Source organism: Peromyscus maniculatus, chromosome 15 (assembly GCF_049852395.1).
Source record: "Peromyscus maniculatus bairdii isolate BWxNUB_F1_BW_parent chromosome 15, HU_Pman_BW_mat_3.1, whole genome shotgun sequence".
Taxonomy (NCBI): Eukaryota; Metazoa; Chordata; class Mammalia; order Rodentia; family Cricetidae; genus Peromyscus; species Peromyscus maniculatus.
The window spans coordinates 28,833,991-28,857,155 of NC_134866.1; the positions used below are offsets into that span (position 1 = coordinate 28,833,991).

Here is a 23,165-nt window from a genome sequence, read left to right on the forward strand (position 1 = left end):
TGAGGATGAAAAATAAATCAAGAAACTGAGATGGGAATGGGTGAACTTTTAAAAGAGTTATTGAGTGAGTGGGTGAGTGCTTAAGGGGTATGAAGGCCACTTTATTCTTGGGTCTCTATGAAAAGGTTTAAGACTCTGGAGACCATGTCTCTCTCCACTCACTCTTGGTCCAAAGTTATATGTGGATAATTTAGAATGCTAAGGAGAAAAGTGGAAGATTAAACTTAACAACCAGTATTTATTATTTTGGCTATGGGAAAGCAAAAGGCTGGCTTGATGGAAATAAATCACCACCCACTTGTTCTGAATTCTGACATTTGAAACACAATGAACTGATATTTCATTCAATTAACCAAAAAAAGTGGTTTTGGTTGAAATCTACTTGTGGGTGAAAAGTTGAGTGGCAAGATATCAAGTCAGCAGTTGGAATTTTTAAAAACCAACCTATTTTTGTTGCCCAAACCTTTTGTACCTCATAATCATTTGGGAAACTTTCCAAGTAAGTTTGGCTAGGAATCCAACTTATTCAAAGGGGCTCTGATGACATCTGTAGTGGTTTGAATAAGAATGGTCTCCATAGACTCATATAATTGAATACTTAGGGAGTGTCATTAGGAGGTGTGGCCTTGTTGGAGGAAGTGTGTCACTGGGGGCGGGCTTTGGGGTTCTAAAAGCCCAAGCCAGGCCCATTATCTCTCTCTCTCTTCCTGCCGCCCGTGAATGCAGATCTAGAACTCTTAGCCACCTCTCCAGCACCATGTCTGTCTGTGTGCCTTCATGCTTTTTGCCATGATGATATTGGACTAGACCTCTGAAACTGTAAGCCAGTCCCAATTAAATACTTCCTTTTATAAGAGTTGATGTGGTCATGGTATCTCATCACAGCAACAGAACACTGACTAAGACACCATCTATGTATTGCAGTTTTTTTCAAGAAGTATGCTGGGGATTATTACAATGATGTGATTGTATTTAACATTGCTTAACCAAGCACTTAAGATGACTAAGATAGAAAGATAGTAAATTTCATGCTATCTGTATATTACCACAATGAACGGCACAGCAAAGACTGTTATTTTCATTGAGTCAACAGGCAGTCAGGAAGTTTCTCATTTGTGCAAATGTTTGCTGTGTTGTGAGGAATAACAGTGAGAAAGGATTGGGAATGTATGGGGAAGAGGACAGGATTAAGAAATGGACATATGAGATGGGCAGTGGTGGCGCACGCCTTTCATCCCAGCACTCAGGAGGCAGAGGCAGGCGGATCTCTGTGAGTTCAAAGCCAGCCTGGGCTACAAAGTGAGTTCCAGGAAAGGCACAAAGCTACACAGAGAAATCTTTTCTTTAAAAAAACAAACAAACAAAAAACAACAACAACAACAACAAAAGAAGCAGACATATGTTTTGGTTTCTTTGGTCATATGGAAGGTACAAGTCAGTAAGATTCATGGCTGAGAAGTGTTGCATGTGGAGAGTTGAGAGGAAGCGGGGGGGGGCGCCTGCATTGTACCATGTCTTAGTTCCCATTTCAAGCTTCTTTATGCTTAGCATGTAAGAGGGTGACATTTAGAGACCATAATATATCTCAGGGCAGTTTGCACTGTCAGCTGCAAATTCTTCAGAGTGACAGGATGGTTGGAGATACTCTTATTTCAATGTATCTATGAAGCCATGGGCTGCTTTATGTGTTGGTGAGATTTATGTCAACTTGACATAAGCTAAAGTCATTTGGAAATATGGACTCTCAATTGAGAAAATGTCTCCATGAGATTGGCTTATAGGCAAGTTTATGTAGTGCATTTTCTTGATGATTGATTGATGTGGGAGGGCCCAGCCCATGTGGGTAGTATCACTCTTGGGCAGATGGTCCAAGGTTTATATGAAAGCAGGCAGAATAAGTCACGGAGAGTGAGTCAATAAACATCACTCCTCCATTGCTTCTGCATCAGCTCCTTCCTCCAGGTTCCGGCCCTGTTTGAGTTCCTTTCCTGACTTTCCTCCGGGACTGACTGTAATATGTGGAAATGTAAGCTGCCCTTTCCTCCCAAGTTGCTTTTGGCCATACTGTTTTTATTATAGCACTAGAAATCCTAACTAAGACACTTTGTTAATTTTCACTGACAAAGAAACATCTTCTAAGTAAGTTATAATATGCCAAAAGTTATATGATGATGTGCTACAAATCCAAAGATAACATTCTTACCAGAAGCAAAAGGCCAATAAAGTAAAAGCCACGCATGTGTGCATGTGCACATGCATGTGTGCATGTGCATGAGTGGCATGCACGGCACACACACACACACACACACACACACACACACATACACACACACACATACATACACACACACGGGGTGGAGATGAGGAAGGAGAAAGCACAGCTCTTCTGAATTGACTGTGATGCAGGTTATATTTTTCATGCAGTTTAAAGATCCCATAGGAAGTTTATTTAGAAGGGTGCTGATATACACATATTTACCCAAGCCTATGTAATGTCAAGAAGTGCCAGTAATTAAATGAGTTCTGCTTGAGAAGCATTTAAAATCAGAAAAAAAAATCTCATCTAGGAATGTAATACGTTCAGAAGAAAGAAAGCAATCCATTATACTATATAAACAAAGAAAGCCAGATCATGATATCCACATGGCTTTCCTAAGCCACTAAAGATTTGTCTGTATTTCAAATATGAAAAGGAGACAAAGAAAAAGGTAATGATTAAGTAAAGAAAAAAGGTACCCATTATATTCTAACTTTCATATTCCATAGAATAATTTCAGTTCAAGAGACACTTTAGTGGAAATAATGACTCAAGTGTAAGTTTTACTGAAGCTAATCTGAATATTGAATATTACATGTATAATTTTTCTTGGTAATCCATTATCAATTATTTAAATAACCAAGGATGTACTTGCATAGCATTTAAACAAATATATAAAAATGCTATTTTAAAAATTAAATTGAAAAAAGAAACTATGAGCTTTAAAAATATAACTTTTCCCTCCTAAATAGGAATAATTTGCCTATGAGTTTTTTTGACGAACCTCTAGTTCCCAGTCTCTGAACATAATGGCTCCTGGACATCTAGCTAGGTAGAAGGAAATAATGCACTATTATATGTATTACAGTCAGGAGCAAAAGATGTGACTCATTAAGGAATTAACTTTATTTGATTCTTTGTAGAGATGGTGGCTTCTTATTAGCTCTGTTCAACTTCATAAATGAAGATAAAAGGCTTGTGACCCTTTATTATGCCTGAAGCATTCTACTCTAGGCAAACCTCCTTATTCTCTTTCTTTTCTTAAGTCTCTGAGTGGTCTTAAGAGTTGTGAAAAACATTCAGAGTCCATCTCCATCTGCCAGTTTTATAATCAATTGTTCTGTGGCACTTTGAATGATATAGCCACAGGAGCTGTTCATTCCAGAGAAAATAGAATATGGAGTAACTGCAGTATCTTTTTGCCTGCTGTCTTCTCACTGGACTCCAAATGAATAATTCGGGGACTCATCCCCTTTAACAAAAGCAAGCCCTTACTTGATATACATATCACTTTCCAGAAAACAAAAATGAATATATATAAAACACAGTCTTGTTCTGGAAAGATTTAGATTTGATTATACAGAGGAAGGAGGGATGAACCATATTTAATGACTAATGCTAAGCTGAAAACACCATGGCAGCCATCCAGCTGGTGTCTAGGACTATCATTTGCTGCTGAGCATCTCTTCCCATGACCAGTAACCCTACCAGACTTGTTTATTTTGAATATTATATGTGACCATGACACCATCTGCCTATCCAATATCCCTTCCTCTATCTTCATCACCAACAGAAGCCTCATTCTTCTACTTAGTTGATCAGTGCACCCAACTAAATAAATAACTACATGGATGATAGACATGTGACATCTTATTATCAATACAATTAACAAATACAAGGGAATGTTTTGGTAGAGCTCTTTTGCTGGCCTTGGCTTTCTGTTGGTCTCATTGTTTGCTTTCCTCCCCAGAGCACAGACTTGAAGCTGAATGTGGAGAAGTTATTTCAGGATCCAGGATGCTGACAACGGAACACTAAAGAAGCCGATTCTCTGATACCCTCACTTGCTCCTTCATCAATCAGATATTGTCAGCTTCATATTCCTTAATGCCTGAAAAAAAAGATAGCTTCTAATTGGCTTAAGTCCCTGGCTAATGAGACTTGGTGTGACACCTACCAGGATATAAGTCTATCAGCAGCATCAAGATGATACCCAAAGACAGGAACTATCATATAAAGCTGTAAACAAGAGAGTGTTATTAAATGGGCAGGGTGGAACTACAAAATCACTGACAATAAAATTATCAAGATGAAAAGGTTGAGACTGAGGAAAGTTAATTATCTGTCCAAAAAGTTATATTTGTTTACTACTGGGAATATGAGGTTGATTTCTTGCCCTCACTCCACAAAAAATTAAGAATGTGGCCATTTGAATGGATCCTTATACATATTTGCCATATTTAAAATGTATGGAGAAAAGACTAATTAAGCAAATTTAGATGCAGAAGCCAGGTGTTATTCTTGACTCTGATTTCCAATTCTCCCCTTTCTTTCCCTCCAAATTTGATCTAATTTCTTAAGTCTATCCTTTAGGGATCATACTCAAGTCCTACTTAGGTGCCATGGCTCTGGGCCACTGTATTATCCTGTGTTCATTATGAGCACCGGAGGCATTACCTGTTAATTCACATTTCCCATAGCACAGGAAGACTGTGAAATGCCCATTGCAGCTGTGGAGATTGTGAAATTGTTTCGGAATGGAGAGGATTCTACAAGATCCCTTCCATGAGGGCAAGGGTCGTGTACATTCGTGTCATCAGACATGCTTAGCATGCTGTACCTACCCTACTCTATGACCCACATTTAGTTCAGAGAGGAAAAAAAAGGCAATTCTCAATTTTTTTTTTTCAATTCACTGCACACCTAAAGAAAAGCAACTTTTGGAATCTTACTAAAAAATCAAGAGTCTGGCCCAGACATTTGAAAACCAGAGACCTTTCACAGATATTACACTTAAGTGTTAAGGAGAGGGCTTGCTAGGTACTTAGACTGAACAGAACATCCTAGAATTGGCATTATCAGACAAATTTGCCAAGCAAATCTGGGAATTTAGTGGCAATCATCAAACAGTCCTGTGTTGGTATACTAAAGGTGTATGGAGACTTAGGAAATGCAGGGGAGGGGGATGACTGTGTTTATTCGAAAGGCATAGATCCACAATAAAAGAGGGGCTGGAGAATTATCTAGTATATCTCATAGTGAGCATCTTCAGATAGTTAAAGGAGCAACTTAGTTTGCCAGAGTAAGTAGAGGGAGTCCTTTTCTTCCTCCTTCCCCTTTCTCTTTCCCTCCCTTCCTTTCCCCCTTCCTTTCTTCCTTCTAAGATCTGATTTTGTCTGGGTGTGGCTACTCACTGGAATCTTAGTCTCCCAAGTGCTGGGATTACAGGTATCCAACACAGTGATGTCAACAAGCATTCTTAAAAGTGCTAATTACTGTATTCAGTGTCCCTAAATGAAGCCTGACAAGACATCAACTGCAGCTCTCCTTCACATTTTAAATCTTTTGTAAGCAATAGTGGTAAAATTTACTTCAAAGCTGCCTCTGAATGTTTTAGCACAAGCTAAAGTTGCTTGTGGAAACCAGGGACAGGGAGTTTTAACTAGGGGGTGGGGTTTATGATGATGGTGGGGCTGCAGAGTAGTGAACCATTAAGACAAACAAGAGTAGTGTTTATGACCAGGCTGTTTGGTTTTATACCTTAACGGCACTTACTTGCATTATGGCATTAAGTGAGTTACTTATTCTCCGTGTTCTCAGTTTTCTCATCTATAAAATGGGATGATAACAGCACTCCTGACACATGCCATCTCTGAGCATTAAATGCCAGGCAAGTCATATAAAGTAATAAAAAGAGCACTTAGTACATTATTTTAATCACTATCAGCATCATTACCAGGTACGCTTTAACAGAGTTTCTAGAAACTGCTGGTGTGAATTCATAGAGCTATAAAAAAAAAAAAAAGAATAAATATAAGACAGAGCCATGAGCCAGATTACTCTGGAGGCTATTAGAGTCACTGAAACCCAGAAGTTCAGGTCAACCCAGGCAGCACAGTAAGACCTCAGCTAGAAAGAGTAAAGAAGATAACAAAATGATTCTATAAATGGTCAGCCAGACTATCAAATTTTCCGATCTCTGGGCCATAGGTCTTGACTACAGCTGTGAAACTCCTTTGTTGTGGCATGGGATAAGCCATGGGACTATGGAAAAGAACAGGTTCCCAGGACATCTGAGTTATAAAAGCAGGTGTCGGACTGTAGAAACAGATTGTAGGTGGGTCTGCTGGCTGTAGTGGGCTTACCCTGATCTAGATGTATATTGCTATTGTCCAAGCAGAAGTATCTTTTGCAAGTATCAGTTAATTATTTTGTTTTCTGCCTAAAATTTGTCCCCTCCCCCAATCTGCATGGTCAGATAGTCCTGTTAATGACATATAAAGTATTTACAGACCGACATCTTCCCTTCCATTTATCTCCTCTGCAGCATATAACGCAATGCCTCTTTAGCTGACACATTGATTCACTGATTTACTTTCATTGTCCTCTTGCCTGATCACAAATTCCAGAAGGACCTACCTTTAATTACCTTTGCTTTCCCCAAAGATTGATCTAAAAGAGTAGGTCAATTAAAATTTGAAGTATAAAAATGAAGAAGTTGCTGGTCGTAAATGACATATATTCTGATAATTCAAGCTACATAAGTCAAGACTACTCATAGTAAAACAACTTGTTTTCACTTATTTCTCAGAAAACTGTCCTACACGTCTGCCTTCATCTTCTCTTCTCAAAAACCAGCTCCTTCAGGTCCAGTCTATACAAGTGGCTCCTCTGGGTCCATAGGTATGGTCATGTTTTGGTTTTAGCTTATCAGTTTATGTCTGTTAATTAGACTCATATGCTTTGGCAAACACTCACATTCTCTCAGCTTCTCATTCATTATTCATTTATTTCTGTTTACGGCATCCACCTCACATCCTTTTCTGTCTTACTATGATGTCATCGGTTTTAGAATAGCTTGAAAAACAAGAATGGGCCGGGGCCAGAGGTTTCCATGCTCCCTTATTGTTTTGAACATTTTGTGCAGTGCCTAGTTCACAGTGGGTATTTAATATGTGTTTGTTAATGATGGCTTCTATTTTAGAAGGTTCTACATTGCAATTGTAGAGTGATTCTAGAAGTTTCTACAATACGATTGTAAGCAGAAGGGGTGACGCTATCTAAAAATACATGTCAAAACAGAAATATATCTTGTGTGGGGGCACCAGAAAGTGAGAATAGAAGGAATCTAAAATCGAATTTTGAGATAATTTTGCCTTTGATTTTTTGCAGCATTTACAAAGACAGCCAGAGTTCCAGGAATAAAAAAAGAGCAATGGGAACACTATGTCTCTCAAATTACCATATGTATATTATTTACCAGTACGAAGAGGCAAGTAATGAATATATTAGGGGAATATGCTCATCTTCTTTGTATTCATGATAAAATACCAGTCCTGTCAAATCACCCCAGAATGAAGACGATGGGCTGAGGAAAGCGAATTCGCACATCAGCCTGATCCAGCAGGCTCTGAAAATTGATTACGTGGATGCTTTATGCTGCTAACAAAGCAGAAGCACTTTCTGATAGCACAGAAATGCCTGCTTTTCCCGACACCTATTTCTGCAACACTCAGTTGTCCTGAGGGTGATTTAATGGCAGGAGCACACACTAGAGAACAGAAGCACTTTCCTTTCCTACCTGCTCTGAGAAGACAGAGCAGGAAGCAGCGGCCAGTGACACTCTCCTGCCAACTGCAAAGCAACTCCTTCCTGGACAGGGAGTAGGAGCCTGCTGCAGGAAGCTCTGAGATTTTGGGGTTCTTGGAATCTTTGGCAGGTACCCATTCCTATCAAACACATCCTTCAAGCTCCTCCACGTTGCACAAGACAAGGTCTTTCAACTCTTCCTGGGGATTTCCAGTGCTTTCTCTGAGCCTCTACTCTACTATACACACAGTATTGCTGCATAGTCACAACTTGGAAGAGCACACTTGCTGGCAATGCACCATAAAGGCAAATGCCTTAATTCAAATTTGCATTTTCCAGGCTGCATTTTCTGGTGCCTGGCTCATGACAAGGTCTCCAAAAGGTTTACAGACTGAATGAGAGTATACATAAAAGCACAGTACTTTGGAACATCTGGATTTTAGTCAGACACTTCTTTATAAATTATATAAAAAAGAACTCATCTATCTATCTATCTGTCTGTCTGTCTGTCTGTCTCTCTGTCTGTCTGTCTTTCTATCTAAATATCCTTATCTCTATCTATCTATCTATCTATCTATCTATCTATCTATCTATCTATCTATCTATCTATCTATCTATCTATCTATCTATACATCTATCTAATCTATCATCTATTTATATATCTATGTATCTTTCTCTATCATCTATGTATCTATTTATGTATTTATATCTATCTATCTATCTATCTATCTATCTATCTATCTATCTATCTATCCTTCTATCTATATATATGACTCAGGAAATTAATATTGAGATTCAAAAATAAATAGTTAAGCCTTCACCATAGCACACTTAATATTTACACACAATTTTGTGTGCCAAAATTCATGTCAGGTCCATAAAATCTTTATGCAATGAAAGTATGGTAATGGTAGTTTAGCTTTCAACCACTTATTGCCTTTCCTGTGCCATAGTTAGCACACTAAATTATTTTATTTAAATTTTATTTTAGTGGTTTAAGTTTTATCAGTCTCTGATTCATTTACCTAAGAGAAAAAGTAATAGTGAGCATTAGTTTTATTGTCTCCTAGTTTTAATGTTGTTTCAGTTTGAGAGCTAGCTTGGTCATACTCGGAGCCTAGCATCAACTATTGGGAAGGGACAACATCGGCTACTAGAGTATGTGATATAACAAGGAACACATGTAGGTGAAACACCATGTGGTGCTTGCTAGGTCTTAGCAAGCTTACAGTGAACTAGAAACAGTGCATACAAATGTATGTGTTCCTGTGTGTGCATCGTTATTACAGATCCCAAGGGCATGAAATCAGGAAATGGGGAACATAGCCTTCAGTGGTTTAGAAATGTGGACTTTTAATGACTCTCAGTATGAGGCCTTCAGAGTATGTAGACTTTAGAACCACAGAGGAGAACTAGGAGTTTTGTGAAGCCAGGACCCCCACAAGAGCAAGAGTGATGAACTAGGGTGACAAACTGGTTTCAGAAAACCTACTTTATGTCCTTATAGAGTCTTTCTCTAAGCCTGTCTGAAGCAAGATTGTTCTGTCTTTGTGAAGGGAATGAGACGGAAAAGAGCAAAGGAAGAGGGAGGGAGAGACACATGGCTGGCCGGGGAACAGGAAGGAGAGCCCCGCCCCCCCATCACATCCACCAAACCATTACTTCTCCCATTAAACTTTTGGAGTCCAGTGTGAGGACAGATGCTGATGGGGGGAACATTAGGATACTGAAGCAAGCTAGAACTTACATTTCTAATATTGTGCAATCTCTCAAGCTCTTAAAAATCTCTTTTATCTCACCACAGGTCATCAATATTCCATATAGTTTTTCATTTCACAACTTATATTGACTCAGTGGAAAGGACAGTAGAGATTTGGGGCAGCAGTATTGGGGGAGAATCATCCCAGACTGGGAAGAGGATGACTCTGTTCCCAGAAGACAAGGTTCTCTGAGGCCAGTTACCTCACTAGTTCCCTTTGAGAGCAATTCCCAGGTTGCTTGAGGAGTACTGTTTTCAGCTCTGCCCGTGTGACGTCACTACCTCACCTTTCCACCTTTGACCCAGTTTTTTTCTCAGGATCACAGGGAAGTTTGGGCATGATTATTCTCATTCTATAATCATAAACACACACTCTCCTAAAGCAGATTTCTTCCCTGTATAGAAATGAATGGCAGAGAATGTTCATTACTTTTTCACTCAAAGTAGAAGTTGACAAGAAGAGAATTTATGTGCTGAGAGGTAAAGCCTGGAGGAAGAATGTTTAAAAAAAAAAAAAGACTTAAGATAGCCGAAAGCTGTGATTATTGGATGTATTCAGATTCAGCTGAGAAAAATGTTTTGTAAAATCCAGAGCACTAAAATAAATGATAAATCCCCAACCAATGGAGGCAAACTCAAAACAATCACGCTTTAAAGGGACTGGGTTGTAAATGGGATTCCAATACCCCTGACTTCCAGAGAAAGAATTCTTGGTTTGGACTTGGGCAAATACATTCTGGTATTCTAAAAGCAAACATCAGGAGAGTAGGAAAAAGAGAAAGAAAAACCCAAAGCATGTGGTACTTTATATGGAAGCAGCTGGCCAAGGGTTAGGAGATGTTTGTTTAAGGAACTATGTCCCTGGAGGTTGGCTTTGAGGTTTCCAAAGCTGATGCTGGGCTCAGTTGCTCTCAACCTACTTCTCCAGCACCAAGCCTACCATGCCTGCTGCCATGCTCCCCACCATGATGATAATGGACTAAACTTATAAAATTGTAAGCAACCCCCAATTAAATGATTTCTTTTATAAGAGTTTCCTTGATCATCTTGTCTCTTCACTGCAATAGAACAGTGACTAAGACAGCCTTCAAAGGTCTACAATAATATTAGAATTACAGCAGTAGGCGTTGAGTTACTTTGGACTACAAATCACTAAGTAAATGAAGTCAATAATCATTGTCTACCATGATGTAGGTAACAGTTTTGCAAGACAAAATGCTGAGTTTCTCAGTAACTTTCTCTGCTAGTATAATCAGTTCCTAGTCCATTTTTACATCTGTCTGACCTTAAAAGACCTGACATTTCATTATCATGGTCGGTGAAGTCATTGTTAGAATGTTTATTGCCAACAATGCGTGTGGTTTTGATAGAATCTATGCTTATTTCTTCTGACTCAGTCATAGATGAGATTTCAAACCTGAGCAGTAACTGGTTGACCCTGTTAGATAGATCTAGGAAAGCGGTACAATTTCAGAAAATTAATCCTCTGATCATAATCCTACACATTCAGCTTTTATTCAGCATAGAAGGACTGTGCTGGGACAGAGAACGAAACAAGTCATTGTCTTATGTAACTTTTGAGATGGGTTTTCTTGCTATACTGAATACACTTTCAAAGGTAGGAGTCTTTGATAAAGAGGCTAAGCCATGCTGCTGTACATTTGTGCCAACTACATGTTTATTTAAACACATCTTAAAGATATTACTATATTCCTAGTATATGCTTCCAATGGATTCTATTGTTTATATTTCTTTTTAGATGCCTTTAAATAGGAAATTAAGTAAATTATTTAAATGAATTGCCTTGCTTTTTTACCAAGTTATCCATAATTTAGAGATTCTTCATTGGAATATTCTGCAGCACAATTTAGTGCCTGTGTTAAATAAACATGGCAGTGATTTTCTACAAAGCCAGAGTTAACCATGAAGAAATCTCCTAAGGGCTAGGAAATGTCTCAGTGTGCAAAGCCCTTGGTTTGAAACTCTGACAACCTGAGTTCAGATCCCAGGACCCATGAAGGCCATATACAGAAGCATATACATCTCTATACTCTTAGTCTATAATCCTAACACTCTTACAATGAGATGAAATGCAGGGACAGGAGAATTCCCAGAAACTCCCAGGCCAGCTAATCTGGTGTATGCCGTGTTAAACAATACAAGATGCTACTTGCAGCAAGGTGGAAGTGGGGAGGATTGACATCTAAAGTTGTTACCTCTGGGGTGACTCAGGTGGGTCAGCACATGCACACATGCACATGCATGCACACATGCACATGCACGCACACACATGCACACATGCACATACACACACACACACACACACACACACACACACACAAACACAAACACACAAAAATGAAATAAAGCTCCAATGCATCCTGTCAGCTCTGCTGTCTGTCCCAAAGCCTGCTTCTTCTCCATTGTTTCTTACAGGGCATGAGGATTGTTCCATGATTTTCTATTACAATTTTCTCATTATAGACCAAAATATAAACGGGCTCCCAGCAAAAATAACACTGGTTTTAGTTCTTACTATTGATAAAATGTAGCTTATAGGCTTTGCTTTTGGAAAATAAACTGCCTTATTCATGGATTTATCCACTACCTGTTCTCTTAAGATCTATATATCTTGTGTGTGTGTGTGTGTGTGTGTGTGTGTGTGTGTGTGTGTGTGTTTGAGACAGTTTCTCCATGTAGTTTTGGTGCTTGTCCTGGACCTCGCTCTGTAGACCAGGCTGGCCTTGAACTCACAGAGATCCACCTGCCTCTGCCTCCCGAGTGCTGGGATTACAGGTGTGTGCCACTGCCACCAGGCCAGATCTATATATCATTTTAAATCAATGAAAATAAAAACAGTGCTATCCGAATATGATACAGGATAACTATTGAAATGATTTAATTATTAATAAAATTAATTGGGACAGTGCTCAATTAATAGTAGCCACCTGAAATTACATATTAATTGTAGCTACACATTCTATGCCGTATTACAAATTACAAAAGGGAACCTATATGATGACTATGGAAACAAGATTTCCACTAACAGTAGGGTGTGCAAACCACAGTAAGTGACTTCAGGAGTTAAGGTCGCAGATACATGTGAAGGCCATCGAAATTTCAAGTGATTTCTTGTCTTTCAGGGGAGGCTGTCCACACTCCTGGATCTAGCTTCTTGTGTTACATGCAGTTATCATCAAGCATGTTAGCTGGATGGTGACAGGCATGTGTAAACTGATTCAAATAATTACAAAAAAATCAGCTCCACATTTGAAAGGAACCTCCACATTTCGCCACCCAGGCAATATTTTCAAGTTACCATAAACATCACCATTCATCAACTTTTCTAGCTCTCCTTCCTTTCCTTCTGGGTATACAGCGAGACCACACTTGCTTGCCGAATCTAGGCGTGGCTCCAGGAGCCATAAAACGTAGGCAGAAGGGATATAAGTCTTTTCTGAGAGGTGCTGTTGAAGTTACTGTGCTGTCCTACACACTGCCTTTGGCCCTGCAGCAGTGGTAGTGGGGTCCTGAGGAGGACAGAAGCAGGAACCTGAAATACTAAGCAGCCACTGGCTGCTTTGAGAATTGCCTGGCTCTACAGCAGCTGTTGTGGAACAAGCGATTGCTGCGAGTCAATTTGAGTAACGCCGTTCTGTTAACATATCCTTGCTATTCTCCCATTAGGAAGTAAGCCAGGCTCCTCCACCAGTCAGGTGAGATGCTGAGAGAATGCCAAAACTAGACGAGAGAAGGCCTGCATGCTGCTTCTGCACCATCTGCCGTCTAAGGCCTCATACTGTCTGTGTGCTCCTCCTCAGAATCCAGCTGTTATAGAGCCCAGCCCCGTAGACAGTCGACATGGAACTGCCCTTGTCAAGAAGCCCAGCTTCTTGGAATCATCCCTGACAGGCATCAAAAATGATTCCAGGCCCCAAGTCTTTGACCGTTCACAGCCGAGACCATAGACATTACACACCAGACAGAGGAGTCGCCGCTGGGTTGTGTCTGATTTCCTGACCTACATAAGAAAACGATCGTTGCTTTATACCATGAAGTCTGGTGTGGTTTGTTATAAAGCAGCCGGTGACAGGGACACACTGGTGCAAGGAGTTTGCTCTCAAAAGGTGACTGAGTTCATCCTAATAGGAAGATGTTTTGCAGGGATACACAAAGCACAAACAAGGTAAGGTGGAAAATACTGTTTGCGGTTTTCCGGTGTGAACACCGTATATGGCACCACCATGCTGGAGGGGTCAAACAGTTTGCTTCATCTGAACGGCCTCTTCTCCTTACCTATCCATCACGCCCACACTATCGCAATCCTTACACGAGCTTTTATAAACTGGATTCACTCCGGGTGCAGCAACCTCTCATGTTTAATTATTTCACTCTGGCAAGATTTATTATGAAAATAATTGCATATTTCTGTGCCTCAAGAAAACATATGGTACGTTAAGATCTAGTTACACATGACCAAGTACACTAAGGGACATTGGGAGGCTCATGGTGGAGTAAAAGGAAAATTGGGGGCTCTGTCTTGCCAGATAACAGACTGATGTTTTGCAAACAGCTGGCACTTATGGCAGACTGTGCTATATTTACACATCAATCATACCATGTGAATTAGGGGACTTAGTACATGTTTCCTCCACCTAGATTATTATCATAAATGTAAACAAAAAACAAGCACAATCACCTAAGACTTCATATCATTATAAATTTAAAAACAGGCGAACACAAGCAAACTGCCAATGTTGTACATGACAATACAATGAATTAATTAGTTTAATTTTGAGGTGATGCGGCTTCAGGGACAAATGAATACAGAAGTCCACTATAATGCACATGAGTCCAAATGTTGTTTGGAAAATTGTCTAGATCACTACTTATTAATTAAGCCTGTGGGCTGACTGTGAGTGTTTATAGTGTGTGGGAGATAATGTAACATGTAGTTGTTTAGTTTGCAAGTTGCTAAACATTATTGTATATTGTTACTATCTCACTCATAGGATGTTATGGGCACACTGTAGAGAAGTCAGTTAGGGTCTACATGCTCACACAATGTGTATTTTTGCTAGCAGAGTTAAGTTGCACCTCTTTCATAAAGTTGCTGTTTGGCTTTTAGGAAATAACCTTTTGGATTTAGTTTCCTTCATTTGACTATGGACATAATGATATCCATTCTCTAAAGTCGAGGAGAGAAGATTGTGTATGTAAAGTACCTGACTTTCACTGAGCATGTAATAAAGAGAGGCTATTGTGACTGTATTTTGATAGAAAAGGCAATTAGCAGGGATTCCACCAATTCAAAACTACACAGATTAAGTGATTCTTGGATTATAAATCTAGCAACTCATTAAATAACTGGTAGATTATAAAATCCATCATGTCATTCACTTCTTGATCATTTTCCAGGGGAGTTATTAATTTGGATTATAGGTAGAGTCTTCAGAAGTCCCGTTGTCTTTTCATCTCCTTTGAGGAAAATTCATTCAAAAAGGTTTGTAACAATTGGTCCTGAAACCACCCATCTGGGTCTGTGGACCTGAGATTTTTCTCCCTCATCTGTGAAACCTGAGTTTACATAAAAGCTGTGTGCAAAACTGGCCAGTAATTGTAATCGCCTTCCTGGCTTTTATCAGCGACACTGGAATGATTGCTATTACATAACAGTGGGGGGGGGGGAAGTGTTAACAGAGAAAACTTATCTTCTAAGAGTCTTTGATTCGTTCAGATTAGGATGCTTCCTTTGTGATTGTCCGACTCTGGTCTGCTTCTTGCCTGTGTCTCTGTCAGCACATCCTGAGCACTGTACACATCACACTCACCACCATGCACTCGTTCTTCCGGCTGCCGGAAGTCAGCTGTCCCGTCCCACTGCCATGCTTCAGATCCAAGGATGATGGTCAGATCTGAAGCAGTGTTCAAGCCCTTTACTGGTACTGCAACAAAGCCTGTTGACATAGGGGTTTCTGCTCAGAGTCAGTCATATACAATGAATGACTTCTTTAATTGGTTTTAAAAATAATTTTCTTGCTTCTGAGAGGGTGTATGGCTATTTTCAGACAGCTATAGCTCACCAAAATTGGACAGCAAAGTTTAAGGTAAACACATGTAAATATATTCTCTCCGTTAGTGGAAGCAACAGTTTCCAGGTAAATACTCATGGTATTATTGAGCTCTTAAGTGAAAATGCCTTTTAGAAATACATGTGTCCAATGTTTTCATCTAAGGAAAGAAAGATTCCAACATCTTGTACCACAAGCCTAAATAATTTAAGGTACAGAATCATACCAGTGTCTAGAGTTTATAGTTATTTCTTAGTTGTTTATATATTTATTTATTTATTGCCATCATCATACAGGACCTCATATAGATAGATCATGGAGGGACATGACTATAATCTTAGCAACTGAGAGTTGGAGGTAGGTGGATTAAGATCATTCTTGGCTACATAATGAGTTATAGGCCAACCTGGGCTACATGATATCTGGTCGCAAAAGAAAACAACAACAATAAGTGAATAATCTGAGGTTATACACTTCATATATGAAGAAAACTTTAGCCAGGCAGTGGTGGCACATGCCTTAAATCCCAGTACTTGGGAGGCAGAGGAAGGCAGATCTCTGCGAGTTCGAGGCCAGCCTGGGCTACAGAGTGAGTTCCAGGAAAGGTGCAAAGCTACACAAAGAAACCCTGTCTTGAAAAGCCCAAATTAAAAAAAAAATGAAGGAAACTTTGTTGGGTGGTATTTTTAATAAACCATTTTCTCAGGAGCAATGATGGACTTACTGTGTCATGCCTGAGTTACATTGCACTTTTTTTTTCCTGCTCATTTGTGATGCTCAGGTGATTGTGTGTCCAGGAAACAGAGTAAAGCTAATTTGTAGACACATGTAACAGGAGTTCCTTGTTAATTTCACAATTTAACAAATTGAGATAACTGGTTTTAACTTTTGCTCAAAAGGGGCATAGCTAATAAAGTCCTCAACCATTTGTAGCAAGGAAGAACATGAGCAAGTGTATGAATTAGAATACAACTGGGACCAAATATTTGCTTAATTAAACAGCTTCTGGTGGCAGCCACTGGTTCTCAAGGGCACCTTGAGTGCAGATACTGTCTCAGAGTCTGTGACATGGGCTTCTGTTACCTTCTTTTATGGAACTGAGGTCCAAAACAACTAAAGGAAATGCTGGAGAGTCTAACTGTAAGAGGGACAACTTTTATACCCTGACTGCAGTACCAAGGTCCATCCCACTACAACATCAAGATTTTAGGTGCTGGCCTTTTGAATTTGATTTAAAAAATACATTAGTTACGTTAATATAACCAATACAGTGACTAACAGGTATGATTCTAATTCATTCATAAACAGAAAAGAATTCATGATTTTGCAAATAGTTTCTAGGTATATATATTAGTATTCTAAAAAACACATATGCATGCATTTTTGCACATTGCTTGCATAGGCAGAATAATGACAGTTCATGGCTTTAATTTAATAATGTTTTAAGCCATACTTCAGAATACCCATGTGTTTATTTTAACTGTCACAGAAATATAGTTCACTCTTATGTGAGCTATAAAAATAAAAATAAAAAATGTAAATGTAAATGTAAAAAAAATGTTTATTTTTACTCCAGTTTCTCAGAACAAAAAGCTTTGATGTTATCCTTGACTTTTCCCCTTTCTTTTCTTCCACCTTTTTGGCTAAAACTGGTGAAATCCTGCTTTCTTTTCTGATGAACAAATCCTCTCACTTTCATCCATAGCACCATCCTGGTCTAAGGGATGATCATTTCTCTGGAGACCACACAGGTCTCCTGCATGCTTGCCTGCCTCTCGCCTTGCATCTGTGGGCTGTATATTTTCAACCGAGCAGTTGGTGCGATGCTTTTCAAACCAGCACTGGGTCTTAGCAAATCTCTTCCAAATGCCAGCGGACAAAGAAAGGGTAGACAAATAGGATTGCTTTAAAATGAAAAAAGCACAAACAATAATGAGGAAACAAATCTAAAGAACGGGAAAATTATACATCAGATGAGGGTTTAATGTTCAAAATACACAAGGAACAAAGCAACCTAGTAACAAAGAAACATCTCAAAATGGATAAATTTTTTGAATACACATTTCCCCAAAGACAATATACTAATGGCTAGTATGTGTGTCAAAAAATGTTCAACTTCATAATTATTGAGGAGCTGCAAGTCAAAATTCCAATGGGATACAACCTTACTTGCTAGAATAGCTCTTATGAAAAGACAAAATATGCAAGTGCTGCTGAGGGTATAGGGGAAGGGGGACCCTTGCACATCGCTGGTAGAAATGTAAATTAGTACAACCACTGTGAAAAATAATAGAAAGCTCCCCCAAACACTTAAAAGGAGACAATTTACCTAGTCCAGGTATCCCACCGCCAGTATACATTAAAAGTAAATAGAGTCAGCATTGCAAAGAGATAGTAGTAGCTAAAGTGTAGCCCAGTGGTCCACTGTGGATACATGGATAATAAAAATGGGGTATGCAGACCCAGTGGAATACTATTCAGTCACAGAAAGAAGAAAATCCTGTCACATGGATAACATGAATGAACCCAGAGGACATTGTGTTAAGTAAAGTAAGACAGACACTGAAAGCAATAAGATTATCTCATTCCTATGGAGAATGTAAAGCTACTGAGCTCATGGCGGGAGAGGAGTACGATTGTGCTTACCAGGCCCTGGGGTTGGTATAGAGATGCTGATCACAGGGCACAAGATTTTAGTTATAAGAGGGAATACATTCAGGAAACATGGTATAACCATGTTGGCGATTAGTAAAAAATATTCTCACCATAAAACTGAGGTGATACACAGTAGAGCTAGTCATTCTACAATGTGTACGTGCTTCAAAACAACATGTGCACTCAACAAATGCAAACAGTTGTATGTGCCAATTTAAAGTCAGACTGGTCAATTAGCAGGCAGACATGGCAGTGTATGCCAACAGCCCTGGCCCTTTGAAAGCAGAAGCAAGAGGACTATAAGTTCCAGGCTAGCTTAAACTCCATAGTGGAACTCTGTGTCCAGCAAAAGCATCAAAGGAGGAAGAAGAAGAGGAGATGGAGGAAGGGGAGGAGGAGGGGGGAAGGAAGGGGAGAGGAGGAAGTGACAGCAAACCCTTAGAACTCTTCCCTACCTGCACTGGCTACTCATCTCTCTTAAATTAAAAGCCTCAGGCTTCTGAGTGAGTGCTGGGATTATAGGTGTCTAATGTTGTACTTGGCTCTGTCCTCACCGTGGCATAAGGCTCTCTGTTAGCTTCATGCTTTTGAGTATTCAGAGGACCCGAGGGTTGGGCTGAAAGCGATGGTCCTTTTGTCTGAGGGAAGGCAGCCTTCTGTGAAACAGTGACAACTGGTGTTGGCATCAAGGACTTTGCGTTTTGAATCCTTCTAAGAGCAGAGGAAGATACACACACTTATCCCTGTCTTCTAGTGGAAGAGACTTGCCAGCACCCTGTGCAGGTAGCTCAGTAACCTCAGTCTATGTAGTACTCTTTTTACAGAATACTTAGGACTGAGAAATTTCTAAAGAATGCTTTCTTCTTTTTACAGTTTTGGATGCTGTGAAGTACATAGTCAAGGGACCCTCAAGTAACAAAGGCCTCCTTGCTGTGATATTCCAGGTGGAAACAAAAGGCAGAGTTATAGTAAGCAAAAGTCAAACTGAATTTTATTTTAAAACAAACTCTCATAATAACATCAATCTACTCATTTTTATTTATATTATTACTTCAGTGCTTCACCAGGGAAGACAGAAGGCCCCAGAATGAAGGCATAAAGAAGTGGCCAGATGTATCTGATAATTCATGGGGTGGGTTCTGTTTTCAAAAGCCACATTCCTTTAAATACAGGGACTGGCTGGTGTGTGTACCACTTTAAGCTGTGCACCTGTCCCTCTTTTTTTCACAACTCCCCCTTTCCCCTTGGTTATTTCACGTCACCCACTTCCAAAATGGTGGACATGAGATCCTGATGTCATCCAGTGTTCTGTCCTTTGCCATCCATTGGTGGATCTGAAAATGAACAATGATTGAAGCAGGGACAGAGAATCCTGTCCACTGGGATAGATGTTGAGATTAAAATCTTTTTTTCTGCCTTTTGAGACTGTGAGCTGTAAAGATCCTATGAGCCTAGGAAGGCTAGAGCCTGTCTGACTTTCCACAGGAAGATGCCAACTCAAAGAAAAGCAGAGAGGGAAGAGAAGGGAAAGTGATGGCATGCTTACACTACATGAGATTGTATTTGAAGAAGAACTTGTGGTTGTTTCTGAATTTAGAGGTAATGTGGTCATTTCCTTATGTGTCTCTTTGATTTTGCTTTTGGTTTCTGCCACTTGCAACTCAAAGTCTTGGTAACTATATCTAATAGGCCCTACACTACATTACTATCAAGAATTTTAAAGAGATGTCATGTTCTATGGAATTGTGTGAACAATAGCAGTTGATTTTGGAGACATCTTATATATGGAAGAGGTCTGGATTAGGGCTCCAGTAATCCTCTTATGGTTCTGCTGTAGCAGCTCTAAGCCAAAGTCATTGTTGTGGCTTTCTTCTGGCTTCCAGAGAAACCATCTCTTTTTGTCTGAGGGTATGCCAGTCAAGGAACCAAAACAAACCAAAAATACAACAATAAAATCCAAACCAAAATATGTCTTAGTCTATTTTATCTACTACTATAAAAACCTGGAGAACAATGGCAACTTTTTGTTTGTCTAATGGCTATGGGGTGTGACAAATGTTGTGTCATCTGGTGTAGAAGGGCAGGTAACCTTATGCGACAGAGAGAGGATAGGTGTTGTGGGACATTTGTACACTGTAGAAGATAAATTGCTGTGATTGGTGTAATAAAGAGCTGAATGGCCAATAGCTAGGTAGGAGGTATAGGTGGGACTTCTGGGCAGAGAGAGGAAGTAGGAGAAGATAATCGAGGTGCAGGGGGAGATGCCAATGAGGCATGAAGGGAGTTGGACATACAGAATGAAAGAAAGTTAAAAAGCCACATGGTAAAGCATAGATTAAAATAGAAATGGGTTAATTTAAGTTATAAAAGCTAGCTAGAAACAAGCCTAAGCTATAGGCTGAGCTTTTATAATTAATAATAAGTCTCTGTGTCATTATTTGGGAGCTGGCTGGTGGGACAGAGAAAGACTCTTGGAGTTAGAGCAAGGGTGTAGAGAGAGACTTCCCTTTCTTATCAAAGTTCTTTCCATGCTGAATAACCCATTCCCCATAATACAGACATTCATGAAGCAAGAGATCTGGTGACTTAATTCATCACCACTTAAGGGCCACCTAACAACACTATCACAGAGGATATAAAATTTCAACAAGATTTGTAGAGGGAACACTCAAACCACAGGCTAGGGAAAAGCGTTTCTGCCTTGGCTTACACTTACCCTTACCGCCTGTATTCAAGATAGAATAAAACAATGGCCTTCATCTGCTTCTTCTCACCCAGAGTGCCTTTCACCCTACTGACACACATACACAGGGCCAGTAGGAAAGAAAGCTTGGCTGTTAGTAGGCTAAAAAATCCAGGCTTCTGCAGAGCTGCAGCTGACTCAAGGAATGTAGCAAATCCCTCGCAACAGTTGTTTACAGGCAAATGGAAATGTTTCCTTTTACTGCAGCCACAGAGTCACAGAGTCATGTTCAGAGTAAGATTTGCTCATCAGTCCTCACTATGACATTTACAACCAAATCTGCCTTTCTCGGAAGAGCTGTGCTCTGAAGGAGCCTCATCATCTATTGACTGCTAGGGTGAGTTCTTAAGACATAAAGCATGTTTGAGATGAGAGGCACAGGAACTAAGTTCACAGTGTAAGGTGACAGAGCCCCCTGAAAAGGAAATGTGAAGTTGTTGAGTCAGCTACAGAGGTAGAGAGGTTGAGCAGAGGATAGGGTATACAACTTATTCTCTCCTGGGCTGGATGTGTTACTCGACACCAGGCAAACTATTGCCCTAGGCAAAATCCAGTCCACCAAGAGCCAGGAATGGTTTTTATGGTGTTGAAATGTTGAAAAAAAAAAAAAACCCTCAAAATGTAATACTATTTCATAGCACATGAAAGCTGCACAAAATTCACATTTCTGTTTTTATTAATGGTTTTATTGGAGCACAGCCATTCCCATTCATGTGAGTTTTAGATGTTTTCATGCTACAATGACGGGTGTGTTGTGATAGAGACTATATAACTAGCAACCAAAAATATTACTTTTCCTTTGTTTCTGTATCTCTGCCTCTGTCTGTCTGTCTGTCTGTCTGTCTCTCTCTCTCTCTCTCACGCACGCACGCACGCACGCACACGCTCACATGCATGCATGCACATACCTGATGAATCCAAGATCTTTCTTTGGAGGCTATGGGTTGTGTTTCTTTTTTTTTTTTTTTTTTTTTTTTTTTTTTTTTTTTTTGGTTTTTGGTTTTTTGAGACAGGGTTTCTCTGTGTAGCTTTGTGCCTTTCCTGGGACTCACTTGGTAGTCCAGGCTGGCCTCGAACTCACAGAGATCCGCCTGGCTCTGCCTCCCGAGTGCTGGGATTAAAGGCGTGCGCCACCAACGCCCGGCCGGGTTGTGTTTCTTGTGTCATACATCAGAGGAGAATTTTGATATGTTGCCAGAACAGCCAACATTCTAAGCTTGTTTGCACACCTAGCTACCTGTATAATCCTCAAAAGTAATATTACTCCTACAGAGTATACTTTCCCTTTACTCCTAATTGTGAAAGTGGCAACTTCATTCCAACTTTGATGTTGTCTGATCTCAGTATGGCCTGCTTGCAAAGAGATAGGCTCTATGGCTGAGTGCCCGTTCACATGACCACTGATTAATGCTATGGAAGAGACCTCTCTGTGGAGCCATCATTCTATAAAAGGACACAATCAATGCTAATCTCTTAAGGCATATTCAAAAAGCTACCGACATAACTTTATTTTTCAATGATGGTTGTAACCACAGAAGAAAAGCGAAGGAAGAAAGCAAGGGAATGGCTAGATGGAGTTATCAAAGGTTTTCTCGTGACATAACTGGCTGTAGCATCAGTCATGATAGATGTAGTAACACCCTGTAGTCAGTGAGGCCCCTTGCTCTACCAGGCAAACTCATCTTGGTTTTTCTGAGTGGGTGGGGTTGGCTCCGCTCATCTGGATAAATGCCTTGACCATCCCCTGACTTGGCTAATGAAGAACTAGGCAGAGCCAGCATTCTTGGCAGTCTGGATCCATGCTGGAGAACCAAACTTGCACAGAAGAGAGTTTTGCAAGAAACAGACTCTTTGCCTTGTGAGACTTAAAAAAAAAATCACTGTTGACCCTAATCCTAAATTCCAAAACTCTTGTGAGAAAGAGAAACATGGGGTGTGCCAGGAGGTTGTTTCTGAAGCCAATTTTCCAAGGTTCCAAAGCTTGAGCTGCCGTGGATTTAGCACCTAATCTTATTTTTCTGTGGATGGGGTAGATGGTCACAACAAAAAGCTCAGTGAATTTTGCATATGAGAAAATTCCTAGGCATGTGT

The 23,165-nt window shown here is 39.9% G+C and overlaps 1 protein-coding gene across 13 annotated transcripts in view; it reads right to left on the reverse strand.

Moving 5' to 3' along the window:
• Positions 1–23,165, reverse strand: part of Prlr (prolactin receptor) — a 180,204-nt gene that overhangs the window by 81,620 nt on the left and 75,419 nt on the right. The window contains exon 1 of one of the 13 annotated variants that reach the window (XM_042261429.2): positions 15,437–15,519. The exons of the other annotated variants lie outside the window; for them this stretch is intronic. The gene's annotated coding sequence lies outside the window, so the exon portion shown is untranslated. Of the gene's footprint in view, positions 1–15,436; positions 15,520–23,165 lie in introns of those variants that run through there. 13 annotated transcript variants of the gene reach the window in all.